General features: G+C 36.1%; 1 protein-coding gene and 1 pseudogene across 1 annotated transcript in view; both read right to left on the minus strand.

Annotated features, from left to right (window-relative positions):
* The window catches only part of LOC105550314 (O-acetyl-ADP-ribose deacetylase MACROD2-like), a 1021967-nt gene that overhangs the window by 864085 nt on the left and 133005 nt on the right, over window positions 1-24877 (minus strand). The window lies entirely within an intron of this gene.
* On the minus strand, window positions 17815-18761 carry LOC105550311 (annotated as a pseudogene).

The raw sequence follows: 24877 nt of genomic DNA on the forward strand, positions 1-24877 counted from the left end.
GCCCGGCTAATTTTTTGTATTTTTAGTAGAGACGGGGTTTCACCGTGTTAGCCAGGATGGTCTCGATCTCCTGACCTCGTGATCTGCCCGCCTCCGCCTCCCGAAGTGCTGGGATTACAGGCGTGAGCCACCACGCCTGGCCACTGACAGAAATCTTTAAATGGGATAAAACTGTAACCAGTCTTACAGAAAAAGGAACTGTTCAATAGAGTACTGGTTTACATAAACAATAGTCTCCCAGGCAGTGATTAAACAGACTTCCAATAAACTAATATGCACAAAACAATTATGTTAACATTATGTTAATATTGATTTTAATTAACTGTTCAAATTTCAGAAGAGTTAATTGCCTTTTTATTTTGGAAAATTTGAACATTTGCAATAAATCTTTAGGAAGCCCAAACTCTCCATGAGGATTCTAATAGAGAATTGAATTGTGAGAAAGAAGTAGAATAGCAATATTGTGTGTAGTTTTCAAATTAGTTAACTATTTTGTAAATACTATTCAACTATTGAAGCAAATAGTTTTGAGAAAGTGAAAAGAATTAAAGTTAGCTTTAGATTTCTGGAGATTCATGCTATTAAAGCTCTGTTACCTAGGGCTTTACCAGTAAGAAAACACTAGAAAACTAGTGTTTCTGATATTCCCCAATACATATCTTCTACCAAGTGATTTCAAGCATAATGATCACAAATGGAAGAGTCAATATTTTCTAAAACATTTGTATTTCTTTAGGAATCTATGAAAAATAAACACAAATTAATTGAATCAATGTTTTCTGAACTCCAACTCTGGGCTGGGGCATATACAAAATATAATCATGATGTTAACTAACATTTATTTATACCTACCACAAACACTAGTCGAGGTTATAAATTCTTTGAGAAAAGAGGTGGGGCGGTTTAGAACATGTAGAAAAAGGCAAAAATAAAATAAAGTTAATTAGTTAATACAAAAACACTGTGGTGAAACAAATCTGTTCACCTTTGTTTTAAACTCCCTTTAAGCCTAGCACATAGGGACACACACAGTGCTTTTTCTGTAGAAGTATTTAGTAATTCATAATTAATGTTTCTATACAAGGGAGAAGGCACTCATGGTTGCAGGGAAGATGTGGTAGAAAAACCTGGAGGGATTGGGGAAATCTAGAGGATGTCTTCTCAACCAATGGATAAGGCAAAGCCCTGGACAAAACCATGATTATCTTTAAAGAAAAGGCAAGCAGTAGAAATGGAGCTGCGAGCTGAGATAGAGAGTGGCGAACATGATGAGCCCTGAGAGAAACGTACAGAAGCGAGGCATAGTCTGGAGGTGAAAAACTTCATACAGCACAATGGGCAACACCCTCATAATTACGGACCACGAAAGTTGTGCTTTATATACAAATAATATACCAGCGTAGTCTCTCCCCACCCTCAACCATCCTCACAAACAACAAAATGTAGGCTGCTTCTAAAGGTCGCTGAAGGAATACACAATTTCCTCTTGTGTGGAGATGTAAAAAAAATGACTGCTTAAGAATACTATAGAACTTAAAATTATAATTAACTGTAAATTTAATTATTTTTTATTTCCCTGGCTAGACCATAAGTGCTATAAGAATAGACAATAGGATCATACCTTCCTATGGCCAATATCTTACCCCCAGCTATGGACCAGGCAAATACATATAGGTAATAAATATTAGTTGAATGAATGAAAAGTGAATCAATCCATATGTAAAAGGTAGGAGATCAATAAATGAACAGAAACAGGTTATGTGGAAGGTCAGACTGAGGGGATAAGAAAACCTAGAAAGTCAGACACCCCTAAAACTATTCCAATAAAAAGCTAAAGGCTAACACACTTTTACCAAAAACGTAATTTATGAAAAGCAGTGATTGACAAATTTAGGTTTAGAATTAGAAGTGTGTAATATATTCTTTGTAATATCTATATTTCCACTTATCACTAATTTCAAAGTTTTTGCTTTTCTTTAGCATAGAAAAAAATCTGTCTTTATATGCACTCCAATTATTTAAGACACTCATAAATTTCCAAGAGCACAAGTAAAGAACATGAAAAAACAGGTTAATGGCATTCATTGGTATATAATCATCCACATCTATCTAGGTACTGGGTTTTTATCCCTAAAATCTCCTAAAAAATATGAGTTCATAAAAAACAAAGATAGAAAAAAAAAGTCATTCAGATTAAAAGAGGGAAAAAAACCTTTGCCCAGTGTGAGGCTTGATTACCTTAATTATTTTGACTTTGAAAGAAACCTTAATACAGAATTGAACTTTGTCCAGTCTTTCATCTACACATTAAAAAAAAAAAAATGACACTGTGTCATTCATAAGTCTTGTCTAATTATCTTAATTTCTTCAGAAATGTTTCATTTGGTAACTTTTCCAGCAAAATTGCAATTTAAACATGCAGTTCAAAAATCATAAGTTTCTTACTCACTGTAATGTGAAGCGAGATTAATGGAAGATGCTCATTCCACAATGGCCTGAGCAGAAACTTGACATTTCAAAGTGTGTGTATGAATCAAAATACAATTCCGCGATTCAATTAAAGAAAATAGTCAGAAATGTCTTTACAATGAAATAAACACACTAGACCTTCTTGTATAGGTTTTTTTTTTCCTCCAAGCAAGTGGTCATCAAACAGGAATTCCACACATATCAGAAGATTTTGTAACCATTTCCACATTAAACAGAATTATCACATTGTGATAAAATGCTGACTCCACTGAAGGATCCTGCTGGTCAGTGATTTCATCATTTTATCAAGCATGTGAAGGCTATTATCTTCAAGCTGAATGTTGCTACAAGGTGGTTACACAAACACTGTTTGCTTAAAGACAGTGTTATCTAGAGAAAGAAGTCTCTTTTCCAAAGTAAGGTAAGGCATTTCCCAAGATTTCTCACTAAACAGTCCAGGCTTCTGACAAACCCTCTATAAAAGTGTAGAAAAAAGTACCCTTTCAAGGAAAACTACAGATTAATACACTCATAGGTGGGAACTGAACAATGAGATCACTTGGACTCAGGAAGGGGAACATCACACACCGGGGCCTATCATGGGGAGGGGGGAGGGGGGACGGATTGCATTGGGAGTTATACCTGATGTAAATGACGAGTTGATGGGTGCTGACGAGTTGATGGGTGCAGCACAGCAACATGGCACAAGTATACATATGTAACAAACCTGCACGTTATGCACATGTACCCTAGAACTTAAAGTATAATAATAAAAAAAATAAATAAATAAATAAAAATAAAAATAAAAATAAAAATAAAACAATGTACACAGCCAACATCACATGGCCATGCTATTAAATTCGTTTTGGTTATTAGTTTAAGCTTCCTACTAATCAAATTTTCTAGGATAATCACCATCAATAGATGAGTTCAATTTTAGAAAAAAAGAATGATGAAAGACATGAAAAGTCTTCTTAATTTATTATACAAAGCAAAATTAGTCTGCCAGAGATACTGCCCTATTATACTTCTTTTGTGTGTGTGTATGCGTATACACCCACACTCTAAAATTTTAAATCAATCTATGCTCTTTTCATAATTCTTACTACATAGACATAAGTATCTCTTTTAAGCCACAAATGAATAGAAAGTGATCCTTTATAATCAGAATCTCAGATAATATTCATAATGATGAAGTATTTGATTATAGGAAAAATTTATATTTTATAGAAAATATTAATATTTTATAGAAGTTTATCAAGCCTATGGGAATTTTTAATGATTAATTCAAAATTCATCAGGAACTTAACAGACAGCACCAAAGATGCAAGTACTAAAAATAGTAGCAAATTTAACAAAATGCTATTGATATCAAATTTTTTAAAACAATCAATTTGGTGACATACTAATTTCTTATTTAGCAAAATAGTAAGTGTGGCGGCAGCATCATGCTTGACAACACATAGCTGAGGCATCTAGGCACTCTGCTAACAAGCCAGACACGCTAGCTCCTTCATTTACACGAGGACACAAATGAGCAGGAAAGGATGGTACAACACAAAAAGAAAATAACTTGGAATCTCAGGCAGTTGCCCAGGTGATGGTAAAGCGTCAAGCTGAAAAACCTGTGGTCGCTAAGCAGCAGCAAAGACAATAAAGAGATTCCTATCCAGCTTCACAGCAGCTGCAGTAAGTTCAGACTGGTGGAATCACAGCACACCCTGGTGACAAAAACGAGTTACCTCTGGCTGGCCTGATAACTACTGAAGCACCAAGGCCACCACCGAACATTTCTTCAAATCTTCCTGGGAAAAACTAAAAACACGGTGAATAAACTTGCACTATTAAGAAAAAAAAGGAAACTAAAAGAGATTTTATATAATATAAATGCTAATACTATTTTCAAAGCATCTGGCTTAGTGGCTTACCAGCAATGTGACCTTGGGCAAGTTTTTAGATTGTCTGTGCCTCAGTTTCACACTGGGAGTATTTTTTAAGTCCTCACCTTACAGGATACCATACAGATCAAAAAAAGACAATATTTGAAACATGCTTAGAACAGGACCTGGCACGCAGAAAACCCCGTATGTATTCATTCATGAATAAATATGAATTCAATGTAGACATATAATTTTTTAAGCTGAAAAGGAAAAATAATATTAAAAGTTACAATGTACTGAGTGCTAGCTATGTGCTCTCATCTGTACTATTTACATACATTTTACATAGATGATGCCCTTTAATCTTTTTTTTTTCCTGAGATGGAGTTTCGCTATTGTTGCCCAGGCTGGAGTGCAATGGCTCAATCTTGGCTCACTGCAACCTCCGCCTCCCAGGTTCAAGCAATTCTCCTGCCTCAGCCTCCCAAGTAGCTGGGATTACAGGCATGCGCCACTACACCAGCTAATTTTGTATTTTGTGTAGAGATGGGGTTTCACCATGTTGGACAGGCCGGTCTCGAACTCCTGACCTCAGATGATTCACCCGCCTCAGCCTCCCAAAGTGCTGGGATTACAGGCGTGAGCCACCACGCCCAGCTGCCCTTTAATCTTTATAACAAATATGCATCATAGGTGTTACCTCCTTTTATAGATGAAGAAAGGCAAATGTTAAGACCAAAACAAAACTAGCAAGTGGCAGAGCTAAGACTCAAACACAGATATTTCTGACTCCAAAGCCTATGCTTTTAACTGTACTGCACCATAGAGAAAACTGGTTTTACTCATCTGTTCCTATTTTATGGATGAGGAAACCGATGTGTCTTAGATAAGGCCCCACAGGTAGCTAATGGATAAAAGAGGAATAAAGGTGTCTTGTCCTATTACAAGTAGATACCTCTCTGTTCCAAATGACTAAATAGGTGTAAAATTCCATTGCCACTGGGAATAGTCTTTTGAATCACTCAGGATTAGAATTAGTCTAAGGATATCTGCCCTACCCAACACAACACACTGAAGCATATGCTACAGTAAATTAGAGAACAGAAGAGATTTTTCACTTTAGGTAGTGGAAGGCAGGAAGGTCAGGTATCCTGAATGACTCTCTAATATGATCAACTTCATCATAGTAACTGCCAAGTGTAATGCCAAAATGTGGTAAATTTCAACTTTGTTTTTTCCAACATAGAAGGAAAAACCCATATGGAGGGCGATACTACTGATAATCATTTCGAAAATAAAGAGCTGTCTGGCAGGTGCATTTTCCCTGAGTATGCCCAGGCTTGACAATGAAAGAAAAAACAGCCAGCTCCCACCCACAGGTGTTGGTTGGAAGTCATTTGGCAGCAGCTGGAGCTGAGGTACATACAAGCTCTATCCTACCACCCTCTGAAGCAAAAAAAGAAAGTTGATACTTTAAAACATTAAGACTAAAAAGATAGGGGTATATGTATATTAAAAATACAAGGTTCATTTGCAAGATGAGTAACAATTACAGGCAGAGCTCTCACTCTATATAAACATTAACCCCTTTCTAGTTGTATGAATCAAGCCAAATCAAATGCTACGCTTAGCATCAAGATAAGAATACTGGTTTGGGAACTTTCTTACAACTATATCTTCAGGCATTTGTTTATAGAACTAATAATAGAAAAAACTACCTCTTCATATTAAAAAGTTTATCATTTACATGTTTTTATAGTGTAATGAAAACAGTGATCATTCCTTAAAAACAGTAAATGCAAATTCATATTCTGAACAGATACTCTGCAAGAAAGCCAGAGTTTACCTAGAAAAGGTCAAAATCCTAGTAAATGAAAAACCACTTTGCATGAATCATGTCACAGTATTCGTATTTCATTAAATCCCACCAAATTTAATATTTTATCAACTATAGGCATCTTCCTTACTACAGGTTGAGTGCCCCTTATCCAAAATGCTTGAGACAGAAGTGTTTTGAATTTTGAATTTTTTCATATTTTTGGCATATTCGTATATATATAATGAGATATCTTGGAGATGGGACCCAAGTTTAAACACTTAATGCGTTTATTTTTTCATGTATATACCTTATAAACAAAGCCTGAAGACAATTTTATTTTTCCTTTGAAGATGCTTTGTGTTGTGTGCCTACATTTTGACCGCGACCCTTCAAATAAAATCAGATGTGAAATTTTCTACTTATGGTGTCACGTTGGTGCTCAAAAACCTTCAGATTTGGGAGCATTTCAGATTTGGGATTTTTGGATTGGAGATATTCAACCTGTACCTCAACACCTTCTTTTTAATATGTTGTACATATGATATCGCATACTCTAAAACTATTACAAAATAATCTATTTACTACTTCACAGATTTGATTAAATATTGTCCTTTATATTCCCTGTTTATCTCAAAATAATAGAGCCTCAAACTTTATAGGAGTATTGAAATTATACCAATATTGCGAAAAATACAAATCAATAATGTCATCTTAGAGCTTAAAAATTGTTTATAATTTTTATTTCTACATAAAATATATAAGTATGGGGAAATTTCCTCATCCATAAAATAGGAACAGATGAGTAAAACCAGTTTTCTCTATGGTGCAGTACGGTTAAAAGCATAGGTTTTGGAGTCAGAAATATCTGTGTTTGAGTCTTAGCTCTGCCACTTGCTAGTTTTGTTTTGGTCTTAACATTTGCCTTTCTTCATCTATAAAAGGAGATAACACCTGTGATGCATATTTGTTATAAAGATTAAAGGGCAGCTGGGCGTGGTGGCTCACGCCTGTAATCCCAGCACTTTGGGAGGCTGAGGCGGGTGAATCATCTGAGGTCAGGAGTTCGAGACTATATATAATGCCAAACTCAAAAATATTCTAAATGATAAACAGGTAACACAATGTTTATATTATTTTGCTGTGTTTATCATAAGTGACTTCTCAGAATCACTGGGCACATCAGATATTTTCTTTTTGTTTTTAATGGAAAAAGTATTTTCTTCCTTTCTTTGTAGAGAAAGCAATGAAATTATCCAGGAAAATTTATTTCTTATTACTCTTCTAAAATATAATCTTTCTTTATGTTTTCCTTCAGAACAGAAAAATTTTTATAGCTTTATTGAAGTATAATTGACAAATAAAAATTATACATATTTAAGGTATACAAAATAATGTTTAGATATATGTATAAATTGTGAAATGATTTCCACAATCAAGCTAATTAGCACATCCCTAATCTCACATTGTTATAGTTGCCGTGTGTGTGTGTGGGTACGTGTGTGTGTGTGTGTGTTCGGAAAACTTTAGATCTGTTCTCTTAGCAAATTTCAAGTACGTTCTTATTAACTATAGTCACCATATGATACATTAGGTCTCCAAAATTTATTTATAACTTAAAGCTTCTATGATTTGACCAACAGCTTCCCATTTTCCCTCCACTCAGCCACTGGCAACCACTATTCCACGCTGTGCATACAAAATCACATGCTCTAAAATTTCTATGAGATCAACTATTTTAGATTCTACATATAAATGAGATCCTGCAGTATTTGTTCTTATGTGCCTGAATTACTTAACATAATGTATTTCACAATTGTCACAAATGACAGAAATTTCCTTCTTTTTAAAGGCTGAATGATATTCCACTGTATATAAATAGCATATTTTCTGTATGCACTCATCCATCAATGGACATTTCAGTAGTTTCCATATCTTGGCTATTGTTAATAATGCTGCAATAAACCTGGAAGTACAAATATATTTTCAATGTGCTGATTTCATCTCCATCAGATGAGACCCCAGAAATGGGACTGCTGGATCATATGGGAGTTCTATTTTTAATTTCTCAAGGAACCTCCATACTGTTTCCTTTCCATAATGGCTGTACTAACTTACGTTCCCAACAACAATGTATAAGGTTCCCTCTTCTCCACATCATCACCAACACTTGTTTTCTTTTGTCTCTTCTTTATAAGAGCCATTCTAACATGTATGCAGTGATGTCTCACTGTGGCTTTGATTTGCATTTCCCTGATGACTGAGCACCTTGTAATATACCTATTGGCCATCTGTATGCATCCTTTGGAAAATTTTCTATTCAGGTGCTTTGCCCATCTTTGGTGTTTGTTTTTGTTTTTACTGAGTTGTATAAGTTTCCTATTTTTTATATTAATTCCTTATCAGATGCATGATTTTTAAATATATCTCCAATCCATAGGTTGCCTTTTCACTTTGCTATTTCCTTACTTAGCAGAAACCTATTGGTTTAGTGTAGTCCCACTTGTTTATTCTTACTTTTATTGTCTGTGCTTTTGGTGTCATATCCTAAAAATCACTGCCAAAACTAATGTCATGGAGATTTTTCCCTATGTTATCTTCAAGGAGTTTTACAGTTTCAGGTCATACACTTGAATATTTAATCCATTTTGAGTTTATTGTTGTATATGATGTAGGATAAGAAGATGATTTCTCTTATTTTCATGGTGGATATAAAGTTTTCACAACATCATTTTTGGAAAAAACTATCATTTTTTCATTGTGTATTCAGGGTGCCTTTGTCAAACATTAGTTAATCACCTCTAGACCTGCCTTACAAGAAATGCTAAAGGGAGTTCTTCAAGCGGAAACAAAAGGATGCTAGTTAGTAACATGAAAACATATCAAAGTATAAAACTCACTGGATGAAGACCTTTAAAATGCTGCACTTCCATTTAGTGAATAGTAAATATATTTCCTTATAAGTCCTTATGACTTTCTTAATAACATTTTCTTTTCACTAGCTTACTCTGTTACAGGAATAGAGTATGTAATACATATAATCTACAAAACATGGGTTAATCAACTGTTTATCTTATCAATACGGCTGGAGGTCATCCGTAGGCTATTAGTAGTTAAATTTTCAAAGAGCCAAAAGTTATACAGACATTTTCAACTGTGTAGAAGGTCTGTACCCCTAACTCTTGCATTGCTTAAGAGTCAATTACATATTCCTTTTTTGTACTAAGCCTTTGAAATCCAGTGTATATGTTACACTTAAAGCACATCTCAATTCATAATAGCTATGCTTCAAGTGCTCAATAGGCGTATGTGGCTAGTGATTACCAGTGGGCACCAAAAGGTCTGGCTATTAAGTGCTATGTTTTGGGGGTAGAGAATTATTATGATTTGGAATGAATTCTGGGGGCAGATGGAATTTGAGTTGGGTCCTGAAAGAATGCTAAGGTTTACAAAAATGGGGACAGCATTTCTGGTATAGATAGTGTAAGGGAAGAGAATAGATTTGCTGGGGTAGACATTTGTTTTTAAAATTAATTATGTGCCTAAGTACATAGCAAACACTGTGAAATTCAGCATACAATACACACAACCCTTACATCAATGGTTCTAAAACTTGAGCATCAGAATCACCTGAAAGGCAAAACACAATTTACTGGGACCCACCCTGAGTTTTTGAAGCAGTGGGTCTGAATTCCATTTCTAACATCTAGGTGGTGCTTATGCTACTGGTCCAGGGACCATACTTGGAGAACCATTGCCTTACATTAACACTTCCTAGCAGATATTAGCTCCATTTTATAGGTAAGAAAGTGAGGCTAAGAAAAACTAAATAATTTAACAGATATTGTATAGATAATATTTAGCAAGAATGTGATTCAAGTGCAAGTCTGGAATTTACATCTAGGTCTGCCTCGGCTTCCCAAAGTGCTAGGATTACAGGCGCGAACCACCGCCCCCGGGCAACTCCAGCTTTTTATTCCCCTATGAATTATTATAAAACGTTTACATTTTTTTGTGCTTATATTTAAGTCTATGATCCATTTTGAGTTTATTTTTATATAAAATAACACTTGGAAATTGAAATTTCTGACTGCTGCTATTATATAGAAATGGGATTGACTTTTGTATCCTGAGACCTTGCTAAGCTCACTTATTTGTTCTAGCAGCATTTTTGTATAATCCTTAGAATTTTCTACATAGATGATCATGTCATCTGTAGATAAAGACTATTTCACTTATGTCTTTCCATTCTGCCTTTTATTTATTTTTCTTCCTTTCTTACATTGGCTAGGACCAGCATAATGTTGAACTGAAATGGTGAGCATAGACATTCTTACCTTGTTTCCAATCTAGGGGAGAAAGCATTCAGTTTTTCATCAAGTATAATGTTAAGTGAAAGTTTTTCAGAGATATCCCTAGTATTAGAAGGAAGTTCCCTTCTAATTTGCATTTATAAAGAGAATGACACAAATTCACATCAATGGTAGGGAATCTTAAGTTCCCTTCTAATACTAGATTTCGGAGTTTTTATCATGAGCAGATAGTGAATTTTGTCAACCAGTTTTCCTATATTTATTGAAAGGAATATATGGTTTTTCTTTTTTTAGAGACAGAGTTTTGCTCTGTCACCAAAGCTGGAGTGTAGTGGTGCAATCATAGCTCATTGCAACCTTGAACTCCTGGGCTCAAGTGATCTTCCCACCTCAGCCTCCCCAGTAGCTGAGACTACAGGTGCATGTTCCACTATGCCCAGCTAATTTATTAAAAAAAAAAAATCGTTGAGATAGGGTCTCCCTATGTTGCCCAGGCTGGTCTCGAATTCCTGGCCTCAAGTGATTCTCCTATCTGAACCTCCCAAAGCACTGTGACATAGCACCTGGCTGATTTTTAATTTTAAGCCTGATAATATGACTAATGACACTGATTTTCGAATTTTAATCAGTCTTCAATTCTTGGGACATTCTCTAGTAGATCATGATTTATGATCACTGTTATATATTTCTGTATTTCATATACTCAAATTTTGGAAAGAATGTGCATATCTATGTCCATGACAGATATTGGTACGGAGATTTTTTTAAATACCTTTGGTATCAGGTTGGAGAAGAATTCATGATGATGCTTATAGATTATCTAAATTACAAATCTAACCGCTATGTTTCTTGATACAGAAAGAATGAAGATCTTTCATAAATAATACCAATTACACAGTAAATGGGAATTTATATCATATATTAATTTTTCAAAAGTTATATGAAACCCTGAAATAATTAAACATAATCGCTTTTTTAAAATCCCCCATATTAAATTGTTTAACTTTGTTGCCATTACCAAGAATTTTGCGTTTCTTAAATATTTAATGGAAATAGTTTCATGGCTATAAGTTACAAAGTGATTTCTCTCCTTTTGCAGCATGAAGATAATTTGAAAATCTCTATTCATTGATATGAATTTGTATCATTCTTTTTTCTTTTTTTTTTTTTTTGGACATGGAATCTCGCTCTGTCATCAGGCTGGAGTGCAGTAGCGCGATCTCGGCTCACTGCAACTTCTGACTTCCTGGTTCAAGTGATTCTGTGGCCTCCGCCTCCTGAGTAACTGGGATTACATGCATGTGCCACCACGCCCATCTAATTTTTGTATTTTTAGTAGAGACAGGATTTCACCATGTTGGCCAGGATGGTCTTGATCTCCTGACCTCATGATTCGCCCGCCTCGGCCTCCCAAAGTGCTGGGATTACAGATGTGAGCCACTGCGCCCAGCCGTATCATTCTCTTTACAAATGAAAAAGAGGTTAATGTTGACCAGACTCTAGTTAAATAAAACAATATATTAGACTCCTGTAGGGTAGTGAAGATAAAGCAATGCTTCTAAAACAACATATCTCTCAGTGAAATAATAAGATCAAAGTGGTTAGGGGAATTATAACCTTTTTAGCAATTTCCAAATTGTGCTGTAGGTATAAAGTCAGTTTTCAGAGTGCTAGAGTCCGAAAAGTTCATATTAACATGTAAGATCCTGTCAGGAAGCAGACCATGGCCTGATATAAAACCAGCGGCCAAGTATTATTGAGATAAGATCATAAATAAGTTGTAAGTTCACAAAACTTCATAGTAAATGGTGGTTTCTCTGGGAAACAGACCCCTAGACCAAGATTAGCAGGAGGTATATTAAGGAGTACCTTTGGGATCAAACCTATGAAAAGGGAGGGGAATGAAACAGTTTTGGACAGAGGAAAAAGTTAAACTGTGATCCAAATCTACCTACAGTCTTGGCTGACCCTGCAGGGAACTCTGGAGCCAGAATGGCCCTTCAGAGTTGTCTCTAGCTGGGCCAAAATAGATAGGACTCTGTATTTCCACAGCAATCAGTCATTGACTGTGGGCCATCCTGGGAAGGAGGGTTACCTTAGTCAAGTTGGCTCCCTGCAGCTGGGAAAGTCCCTGAAGGGGCTGACAGCTATGGGGTGTCTACCCATTGTATTCCCAGAAGTTGGAGCAACATGCTTTCATAGAAGGGATAGCTGAGTAGCACCACAGCGTGCAAAATAGAGATATAAGAAAGAAAGACCTTAAACCATGCCAAAAGCTTTACTTAAATATGTGCTTATCAAGGTATACATAAGTTGTTCCGTCACTTTATTCTCATCTTTGTACAAATGTCACTCATTCAGGACTTTTCCTAACCAACCTATCTGAAATGGCACCTCTTTACTGTGTTTTATTTTTTCATTATGCTTATCACTACCTGACATTTTAATATACATTTATTTGTTTATTGGGCATTATCTGTCACTCCCATTGGAATATAAGTCACAGGAGATGAGCACCTTTACCTGGTTTACCTCTGTATCCCGCTGTCTAGAACAATGTGGGAAAAATAACATGTATAAATAATCAGAGTTAACTTAATATTTGTATTGGAAATGATCATGACTTGTCGTCATTGATAACTCATTATACTGTGGTTGAAATCAGTATCAAAGATTGTAAATTAGCCTAGGTTCCTGATGAGAAATGCAAAATGTACAACTAAGAACTTTAAGGTAGGTCATTGTGATGGTTAATTTTATGTATCAACTTGACTGGGCCACAAGGTGCCCAGACATTTGGGCAAACATTATTCAGGGTAATGGGATGGGCCTCATCCAATCAACTGATGTTTTCAATGAAACAAAAAGACTAACAACCATCCTCAGTTTGCCAACTGCAGATCTTGTAACTAGTCAGCCTCCATAATCATGTGATCATGTAAGCCAATTCCATACACACACACACACACACACACACACACACACACACACTACGTTTCTCTGGAGAACCCTAATACAATCATTTTACTTAAATTTCTGGCCAGGTGGAGTGGCTCATGCCTATAATCCCAACACTTTGGGAGACCAAGGCAGGAGGATCACTTGAGCCAGGAGTTCAAGACCAGCCTGGGCAACAAAGCAAGACCCCAACTCTACAAATAAAAATAAAAATAATTAGCCACGCAGAGCGGCATGTGTTTGTAGTCCCCGCTACTCAGGAGGCTGAGAAAAGATCACTTGAGCCTGAGGGGGTTCAAGGCTGAAGTGAGCTATGATTAAGCCACTCCACTCCAGCCTAGGTGCCAGAGTAAAACCCTGTCCCTAACAAAAAGAAAGAAAAATAAACAGATTTCTAACTATGAAAGTAAAATACAAATAGAACCCTAAGTAAATAGTATGTATTTTGTTATTCCCTGCAAAGAACATTAACCATGAGTTGAAATTTATCTTTCAAATGTGTTGCTGTTTATATGTATATCTGAGAAACAAAGGGTCTTGTAAAGTGCTCTCTTAAGAAAATCCAAAGATCTAAAGAAAGAAGTATAAAGTCTCCTATATATATTCCAGTCAGCTAAATATATTTCAGTATTTACTTAAAATTCAAAAGCTGTCAATAAAGTCAAAAGGGTCAGGCATGGTGGCTCATGCCTGTATTCCCAGTGTTTTGGGAGGTCAAAGCAGGAGGACTGCTTGAGCCCAATAGTTCAAGACCAACCTAGACAACATAGCAAGACCCTCTCTCAACAACAAAGGTAAATTTTAATTAACCAGGTGTGCTGGCACACACCTGCAGTCCTAGCTACTCTGGAGGCTGCAGTGGGAGAATCTCTTAAGCCCCAGAGTTCAAGGCTGCAGTAAGCTATACGGTGCCATTGTATTCCAGCCTGAGTGACAAGAGTAAGACCCTGTCTCTGAAAAAATTTTTTTAATTTAAAAAGTCAAAGGACATGAAGCACACCGTTATCCAAATGTATTACCCAAATATCTTCAAATGCTAAAAAGTCATTTTTGGATTAAAGGTCTCTTGGGAGTCTACATGCCTACACTCCCCTTCCATTAGTGTGAATAATCAAAAACTAACTGGATTTCAAGTGGAACATTTAAATTGACATCTTCTGATGTTATTTCATCCAAATTATTTTGAGAGAAAGAAATGTTGCAGACAATTGTACCACTTCTTGTAAAGCTGCATTTAAATGACTCCTCATAAGCAAATGCCTATTTGACTTACATGAAAATACACACAAACTAATCTAGCTTACTTTGGATAAATGTAGATGGTTCTGCTATTTGACTGACTGTTAATATATAAAGGCTATAAACTATGTTTGTTTTAAATAAGAGAAATAAAAACATTTCATTTGAAACAAGTTTCCACTTGGATTTTAAAAGCCAAACAGTTGTTTTCTGAAGCCAAACTTCAGAAAACAATTCTTTATCCCCTGTTCAAGTGAAGAGTATACATTTTAATGAAGTCATTATCCAATATGAAAACACTTTTTTAAAACTCTTCCATAACCTGAGCAACATAGCCCAGGTAACTCTGTCTCTACTAAAATTTTTTTTTTAATTAGCCAGGTGTGGTGGCACGTTCCAGTAGTTCCAACTATTCAAGAGGGAGAGGCAGGAAGAGCACTGGAACTCAAAAGTTCAAGTCTGCAGTAAGCTATGATTGAGCCACTTCACTCCAGCTTGGGCAACAGAGCAAGACCTTGTCTCCAAAAAAAAAAAAAACACACACACACACACACAATTATTTCAAAGTTTCTATATTTATAGATCTTGAAGATAAAATTTAACAAAACTTATCCTTGAAATGAAATTCATCATTAGGAAGATTCTACTAATCTAAAATGTTCATAATTTGTCTCCAAAAAATGACAAATTTATCCTAATTTGCTCTTATTTGAAAGGAGTGTCTTCTATTTAGCACCAAAAAATCCCAAATGTGAAGCCTTTTTTCCCCAAAAATACTGATCAACAAACCCTGCTTATGTGTTAATTATGAACTGCTAATACAGTGCTGTTTCTCTTCAGGCCATTAAAATAGTGGGAATATGCTGCTATAACGAATTTTCCTATGCTAATGGCAGATATTTTCTTTTTATTTTCTGAGACGGAGTCTCACTCTGTTGCTGAGGCTGGAGTGCAATGGCATGATCTCGGCTCACTGCAACCTCCACCTCCTGGGTTCAAGCAATTCTCTGCCTCAGTCTCCCAAGTAGCTGGGATTACAGGCACCTGCCACCACCCGGGCTAATTTTTGTATTTTTAGTAGAGACGGGGTTTCACCATCTTGGCCAGGCTTGTCTTGAACTCCTGACCTCAGGTGATTCACCCGTCTTGGCCTCCCAAAGTGCTGGGATTACAGGCGTGAGCCACCGCACCCAGCCTAGATATTTTCTTAGTTTAAGAACAAAAAATGTCCAACATTTTTCCTACTATTCTTGCCACACATATTTTTTATCAATTTTCTCCTCTGCTAATCAGAGCCATTCATAAAAACGTAAGAAAATCTACCTCTTGGTAGATTTGGATGACCCACTGTAACCGAGTCCCCATGGTAAGATTCTTATAGACACAATGACATTGTCTTTCTCAGTTTGGTATATTTTATGAACACCGAATTATAGGCATACCTCAGAGATACTGCAGGTTCACTTTCAGACCACTTTTATAAAACAAATATTGCAATAAAGCGAGTCATACAAATTTTTTGGTTTCCCAGTGCATATAAAATTAGGTTTACACTAAATTGTAGTCTATTAAGTGTGCAATGACATTATGTCTAAAAACACAATGCACATAACTTAATTTTAAAAATACTTCATTGCCAAAACATGCTAACAATCATCTAAGTCCTCAGCAAGTGACAATTTTTGGGGGGATAGAAGGTCTTGGCTTGATATTGATGGCTACTGACCGATCAAGATAGTGGCTGCTGAAGGTTTGGTTTGCTGTGGTAATCTCTTAAATAAGGCAATGAAATTTAAAACATCAATTCACTTCTTTTCATGAAAGATTTCTCCACAATATGTCATGCTATTTAATAGCATTTTACTCAGAGTAGAACTTCTTTCAAATTTGCAGTCAATCCTCTCAAACCCTGCTCTGCTTTATCAACTAAGTTTATGTAATATTCCAAATCCTATGTTGTCATTTCAACAATATTCACAGCATCTTCACCAGGACTAGATTCCATCTCAAGAAACTACTTTCTTTACTCATCCATAAGAAGCAACACCTCATCAGTTCAAGTTTTATTGCAAGATTGAAATAATTCAGTTCATCTTCAGACTTTCACTTCTAATTCTAATACTCTTGCTATTTCCATGATATCTGCTATGACTTCCTCCACTGAAGCCTTGAACTTGAACGGACCTCAAAGTCATCCACAAGGGTTAGAATCAACTTCTTCCAGATTTCTGTTCATGTTAATATTGTGACCTCCTTCCATGAATTACAAATGTTCTTAATGGCATCTAGAATGGTTACTCCTTTCTCTAGAAGCTTTCCAATTACTTTGTCCATATCCATCAAAGGAAACACTATCTATGGCAATTATAGCCTTATAAAATATATTTCTTAGATAATAAAACTTAAAAGTTGAAATTATTCCTTGGTGCATGGGCTGAAGAATAGATGTTATGTTAACATGACTGCTCTTTGTACATCTTCATTACAATTGTTGGGTAACTAGGTGCATTGTCAATGAAAAGTAATATTTTGAAAGGAATCTTTTTTTCTGAGCAGTAGGTCTCAAAAATGGGTTTAAATATTCAGTAAGCCATGCCACAAACTGATATGCTGTCATCCAGGTGTTGTGATTCTGCTTATAGAGCACAAGCAGAGTAGATTCAGCATTAATATTAAGGGCCCTAGGATTTTGTAAATGTTGAATAAGCACTGGCTTCAACTTAAAGTCACCAGCTGCATTAATCCCTACCAAGAGTGTCATTCTGTCCTTTGACACTTTGAGCCAAGCATCAACTTCGTCTCTCTAGCTATTAAAGTCTTAAATGGTATCATCTTCTAGTAAAAGGCTGTTTCATGTACACTGTGAAAATCTGTTGTTTATTGTAACCACCTTCATCAATTATCTTAGCTAGTCTTCTGGATAACTTGCTTCAGCTTCTACATCAGCACTTGCAGCTTCACCTTGCACTTTTATGTTACGGACATAGCTTCTTTTCTTAAACCTCATAAACCAAACTCTGGTAGCCTCAAACTTTCCTGTTTTTTGTTTGTTTGTTTGTTTGTTTTTGGTACAAGTGGCAAATATATTCCTTTTTATAAAGTTTTCTCCAATGTATTTCAATAATGAAGGCATTTTGTTTTATTTTATTCCACTGTTGTTCATAGTTTGAACCCTACACACACCCTTCCCTTTCATCTCAAAGGGAGCTCATTTGTATGCAGCCACACACTCATCATAGTATAAATATGAGGTGGGATCTGCTTCCAGAATCTTCTTAGGATTTGTTTCCTTGTTGGGCTCTCCAGGGAAAGCATCAAAAGTAATTCTGTGTCTATTAGGAGGGGCTAAGATTTCAATTTTCTCTGGTGAGCAAGCACACATGACCACTGCTTGAGATAATACTCCGCTCATCTTTGTAGGTTTCAGGTTACAGAGTAAAATCACCATCTGATTTTGCATCTGTTCAAGAGGAACATGATTCTCCAGACCACTGACAATTGTTCTTGGGATATTTCCCCAACAACTACATCTTCTACATACAAAGAACCTGCATCAGGATATTTTCTGATAGTTTTGATGCAACCAATTCAAAGATCTAGATGGGAAACATTTATTGGCTTAGAGTTGGTGCTTCCTGCTATTGGTGCTTCCTATTTTTTCTCCTTCTCTCCTTTCTTTTCAATTTTCTCTTTTGCTTTCTTTTCTTCTCCTGCTCCTCTTTTTATCTGTTCTTTGATACCAGAAGATATGGTTGTTACTGGTGTAGATTGTATCACATTTTCAGAAACCACATAATTAGCGTGCAGCGGAGTACCAGATGGAAATGGTATTTGCTTCATTCTGTTTTGAATTTCTGCCTGAATTAGCTCTTGTTTCCATTCAATTTCCTCCTTCACTTTGGCAGGTCCTACTCAAAGTTTCTTCTCTTCCCTCAAATTTGCCTACAAAATGGCTTTTTCCTTAAGTAGAGCAACTTGCTGCTTAGAATATTCAATGATTTGATCCACCTCTGCATCCTTCTGCTCCAGCCTCTTCAGAACAGCATAATTATTTGCCATTTTTGCCAAGAGACAACAGAAAATCATGAAGCAGTGGACAAGGGTTCTGAGGCAGCCTCAGCAAGAAGCAGGTAGGGACAGCTACCTGCATACCATGGCCCAAACTTTTTTTATGGTTTCCTCACCTCTCTTGGCCTTCACAGTATTGAAGAGAGTTAGGGCCTTACAATGAGGCTATGGCATAAGGGAACATTGTGGCTGATTTTATCATCTATCCAGACCAATAAAATGTTCTCTTTATCAGCAACAAGGCTGTTTCACTTCCTTATTATTCATGTGTTCTCTGGAGTAGCACTTTTCATTTCCTCCAGGAACTTTTCATTTGCATTCATAACTCTGCCAACTGGCGCAAGAGGCCTCATTTTCGGCCTCTTGTCTTTTAACATGTCTTCCTCACTATGTTTAATCATTTCCACCTTTTGATTGAAAGTGAGAGACATGTGACTCTTCCTTTCACTTGAACACTTAGAGGCCACTGCAGGGTTATTAATTGGCCTAATTTCAATACCGTTGTGTCTCAGATAATAAGCAGGCCGGAGGACAGGGAAAGAGATGGGGGATCAGCCAGTTGATGGAGCAGTCAGAACACACACATTTACAGATTAAGTTCACTGTCTTCTCTGGGTGCGGTTGGTGGTACCCCAAAACAGTTACAGTGGTAACATCAAAGACCACTTGTCCCAGGTCACCATAACAGATATAATAATAATGAAAAAGAAATATACACAACTATTATGTGCCCATAATAATTAAAAATTTAAAAAATTTTTAATGAAAACTTTTAAATATTACAATTACCAAAATTTGACATGGAGACACAAAGTGCCTACGCCATTGGAAAACACAGTGCCAACAGATGTGCTCAGCACGGGGTTACCACAAACCATCAATTTGTTTTAAAAAATTAACAAACACACACCCACAATATGGAACACAGTAAAGCAAAGCACAATAAATGAGGTATGCCTACATGTACCCCCAAAATTCATATGTTGAATCCCTAACCCCCATTACCTTAGAATGTGTTTATATTTGTATAGGGCTTTTAAAGATGTAATTAAGTTAAAATGACGCCGTTAGGGTGGGCCCTGATCCAATTTGACTGGTGTCCTTACAAGAAGTAGAGATGAGAACATACAGAGACACCAGGGAAGCGCACGCACAGAGAAAAGGACACGTGATGCCATAGCAAGAGAGCAGCCATCTGCAAGCCAAGGAGAAAGACCTCAGGAGAAACTAAACCTGCTGATCTGATCTTGGACTGCCACCCTTCAGAACTGTGAGAAAAATAAAGTTTTGTTTTTATGTCACCCCGTCTGTGGTATTTTGTTGTGGCAGCTATAGTAAACTAAAACAGAATACATGGGTACATTCACTTCATGTAACACTCAGGCTTCTATAATCCCGACATCCTGAGGGGAAAAAAGGGTATATCAAGTCACCAACTAAAATGTAGCCAAGAGAGTATGATAACAAAACAAGATGCTGAATATTTCAGAAGTTCTTCATTGGTTTCTAGAAGTTATTCTAGTTTAATTCAATCAAATCCAATCCAGTGCAACCCAATCCAATAAAGTGGCTATTTCTTTTGAACAACTCCAGGGATTCAAAGACAAATGAAACATGATCTTTACCCTATTTTGCTGCTAGTTTTTTTTTCTGAAGATATATTTAAAAAGTGTTATGCTGTGTACTTGTGAAACTATAGAAAATAGACCAAACTATTTTCTAATGCATCATTAAATGATAAAAGTGTGTTGTAAACACTATATGCAAAATGACCCTATTTCATAAATATGTACGTGCATGTATAGAGTGTGTGTACATGTATTACACACTGGAAAAACCACAGGAAATACACATACAAAAATATTAAGAATTGTTCTAAGTGGTACAATTATGGTAACTCTAATTTTTCTTCTTTTTGTTTATCTTTACTGAACTTTTTGTTTTAGAAAGAAAGCATTATGAATTTTAAAAGTGATCTTACCCCAACAAAGGTAGCCTAAGCCTGAAATTATACAAGATTAGCCCCCCAAAAATGAAGGAAGCAAGTGGCTGTCAAGATTTTAGAATTTCACTCTAAATTCTGTGAGTTTGCTTATTTTTTACTGTGGTAAAACTTACTTAACATAAAGTTAACCTTTTGAAAGTGTAAGTGAAATCTAGTTGCATATAGAACATTCAAAATGTTGTGCAACCACCACCTTTATCTAGTTTCAAGACATTTCATCTCAGATCCATTAAATCTCGTATCCATTAAACAGTCACTCCCTATCCCTTGCTTTGTCATCCCCTGGCTACCCCCATACTGCTTTCTGCCTCCATTATCTATTCTGGGTCATTCATATAAATGAAAGCCTACAATATGTAACCTTTTGTGTCTGGCTTCTTTCACTCAGAACAATGTTTTTGAGATTCATCCACATTGTAGCATATCTTAGTATTTCATTCCCTTCTATAGCTCAATAATATTTCATTGTGTGGATAGACCACATTTTGTGTATCCATTCATCAGCAGATGAACATTTGGGTTGTTTCCACTTTTGGGCTATAAGAAAAAAATGCTGCTATGGACATTCATGTCAAGGTTCTTTTGAAAACATATGTTTTTAATTATCTTGGGCATCATACCTAGGAGTGAAATGGCTGGGTCATTCCATGGTTAAGTTTATATTTAACTTTTTGAGGAATCCCCAAAATGTTTTCTATAGTGGCTCCACTATTTTACATTCCTACCAGCCATGTCTGAGTGTTCCAATTTCTCAGCATCCTCTCCAACACTTTTTATTCCACTCTCACCACCTCCTTTATTTTTGTCATAGCCATCTTGGTATCTCATTATGGTCAGTTAGGTTATAATACTCTACACACATCTGACATTTCAGTTTCAGGATCATGTAAGAAGTGCCTAACAATTGTACAAAGTTCTGTGATGAAATTTTTAAATAAATCAATATCCACTAGGAAGAGGGATAAGGCTAGAGTTACTTTAATTAGTCAATTTAGTTAATGCTAAATTTAGGACATGGGAGGTGAAAGAGGAACACATTAGCCCATTAAGTCCCTAGTGGATATCTGGTCTTAATGGGTAAGTAGGAGCTCACATGGTATATTCCCTCTAAAGGTGGCCTAAGCCATGGAATGAAATAATGAAGTTTCAATTCAATTAGGCATCCCAAAAGAAATGAAATAAAAAACAGCTTGACACCAATTTCAAGAAACATTCAATAAAATGGTATATATTGGTCACATTTCCTCAAAAAGAATTTTACGCATGCACTAGGAATTGGATGCAGCTTATACTCAATTTATACAAATAGAAAATAAATCGTCCTTTGAAGACTGCCATTTGCTTTTTGGAGCAAAGAAAACATGGTTCAAGAGAAAAAAATGGAAAAAATACCACTGATACTACCATAAATCTCCATTTATTTTCAAAAATTAAACATACATGAAAGAAGAAAGAACGAACTAAAATGCAAGTGGCAGAACAGAGAGATTTTAAATACCACTAGGGAAAGCTAAGCATCTTCAGGCAACTACTAAGTTGTATCTCTAACAAATTTCAGGGGAATTTTACCACTGCTGATCACAGACATATTTTTATTTCCCCACTCCTTACTTACTCTCTTCACTATTTCCTATTCTTCCTTGATTCCTCCCTTCCTTCCCTTGCCTAAGCATTAAATCTGCCAGAAACCACTGACATTCATCAGCCTTTACAGTGCACTCAAGGGCCAGAAATGTCACCATTCTGGAACAATGATGATTACCTCTACCTTCAGATATGAGATTTGATTTTCTAAAGCCCACTATTTTAGGAGGCTTCATTAGGTAGGCTGGTATCTAGGGAGGCAGGACTTGATATTTTCTTGTCCAAGGGAGACTAACGATATGCCACACTGTGAGATTTCTTCAAAGGGCCTAGGCAACCAGGTGAAGCACGGAGCTGGGGTCTTAGTTATCTTCCCTACATCTTTACCATGGATGCTGCAGTGCTGATGAAGGTGAGGCTCCTTCAATAAGGAGCATTTCGGTAGGAGAGAAAGAGTATGACCAATGACACATAGCAGCTGAGAAAGAGTTTGTTGATATGTCCAGAAATACAGAGAGAGTGCACATTGGAGATATAACTAAAGGTCCCATATGATTTATCAGGGACAAAAACAGGAGCTTCAATTAATCAATAATAATGTGACTTTATTTGTATAAATAATTTAAAGTTTTGTAACATTCAGACTATGTTTCGTTAAAATAAGGGCCATAGGCTAAGAATTGAATACTTTCTGACAATCAGATTACACTCATGGCTATGCTTCAAGTACTAAAATTATGTACCCTATTCTCCGCATTTGTCCATGAAACAGGCTAATTTCTCTTTGGTACCATACTACAGAACTAGCGTCATCCTCTTGCTTGATAACAATCTCATCAAAAAACACTAGTTTGGTGCCAGGCCTGAGTTAAACTGCAATGTGGAAGAAGACGCCACTGTCTGTAATCCTGTATAACGGATGTATTTCTCACACACTGGAAAGGAGTTTTATGGACCAGATAGATAGACACAGACACTGTGTGGATAAGAGGGGTGCACCTAACAACCCCAGGAGTCTAAGATGGGAAAGTCAAGGTGACAAAACTGAAAAGTGAACAGATGGAAGTATTCTATAGTTGTTCAGAACTTCTGCAAAAGTACTGTTCACCTATTTATTGTCTCCTATTCAAATATGTACTATTCACAGAAGCAGAGAAAGAGTTTGCTGGAAGGTAATTTTCAAATATTCGTTCTGATACCCCCTTGAGAAGGAATTAGTGATCTTATCATGGGGAAAATAGATACCCTTTAAGTGGATCCTCCTTGGGAATCTTCTCATTGACCTCCCTCAATGAAATAATCCCAGGTCTTTTATATAAGGAGAAAAGGGTTACAGATTAACTGATGAGGAAAGTAAGCTGGGTGAATTAAATAATAGCTAACAGGAATGTTTCAGAATAAATATACTGTTCTATAGTTTACCCTAGGTGCAGTATTTTTACAGCTACTATTTATGAGCATTGACAATGTGCCAGGGATGCATGCTTTATTTTACTTAGTCCTTACAATGACTCTAAAAATCTTATTGTCTCCACGTAAAAGATGAGGAAACAGAGATTCTGAGAGGAGCTAAGTGACTTGCCACAGATAGTAACTAAAAGAGAGACGATCCAAATCCAAGCTTCCTGAATTCCATATGTGTTGGAGTAGTTGCATGCATAATATAGTTATGTTATTTTACCAAACAATATCTGAAACTAGGCAAGACTAGCAGGTTTAGAACCTTCACCAACAACATAGGACTGTATTATCCAAGAAGACCTATGTAATGTTATTGATAGCCTAAAAATGTTTTAATGTCTTTTATACAGCAGGAAGAAATTAAAGGGGAAAAATTATTCATTTATGTCTCTAAATTAAAAGGAAAATCAACTTTAAAATAAGCAGTAACTGGGGTAACTCTTACACCAAACAATTACAGACTTTCAATATAAAAGAGGTATAAAATTAATAAAGCAATTTAGCAACTAAGATGTTTTCATACCAATGAAAGATCAATATTTTGTTAAAAGACATAAGAAAGCTTCTTTTAGTTTTATCATTTCAAGTAAAAAGGAGATCAATAGAAAAGCAGTCAGAGGTTACTAGAAAAAAAACACATCTGCAGAACTGTTTCCTTTTTCAAACCAACAAACCAAAAATACTCAACAAGAATAACACAAAACTGCTCAGAAATTCAATCAGACCAAAGTATAATACTACTTATAGAGTTTTTGGTTACTATCCACATTTCATCTAACTAAATACTTCAAAAGATAGAAGGTTCACTGAATATTTTAATAGAAACCATATTGTTTCAATACCACAGAAAGACAAGGAGTCCTAAAACCCCTCCAGAGTTCAACCTACAATATCAATCTAATATCATGAAGTACATGTCAAGTTTCTACTGAATTATTAAGTACCAGTAACAAAGCAACCCAAATCAAGGAAAGGAAAAGAAGTGATTAACAGGAAATAGGGTCCTACTCATGGTTCTGCCACATAGGGCCTGCACATCCTTAGGTACATTACTTCCTCTCTCTAGGGCTTGGTTTCCCCATCT

This window comes from Mandrillus leucophaeus, unplaced genomic scaffold (assembly GCF_000951045.1).
Source record: "Mandrillus leucophaeus isolate KB7577 unplaced genomic scaffold, Mleu.le_1.0 Scaffold476, whole genome shotgun sequence".
NCBI lineage: Eukaryota > Metazoa > Chordata > Mammalia > Primates > Cercopithecidae > Mandrillus > Mandrillus leucophaeus.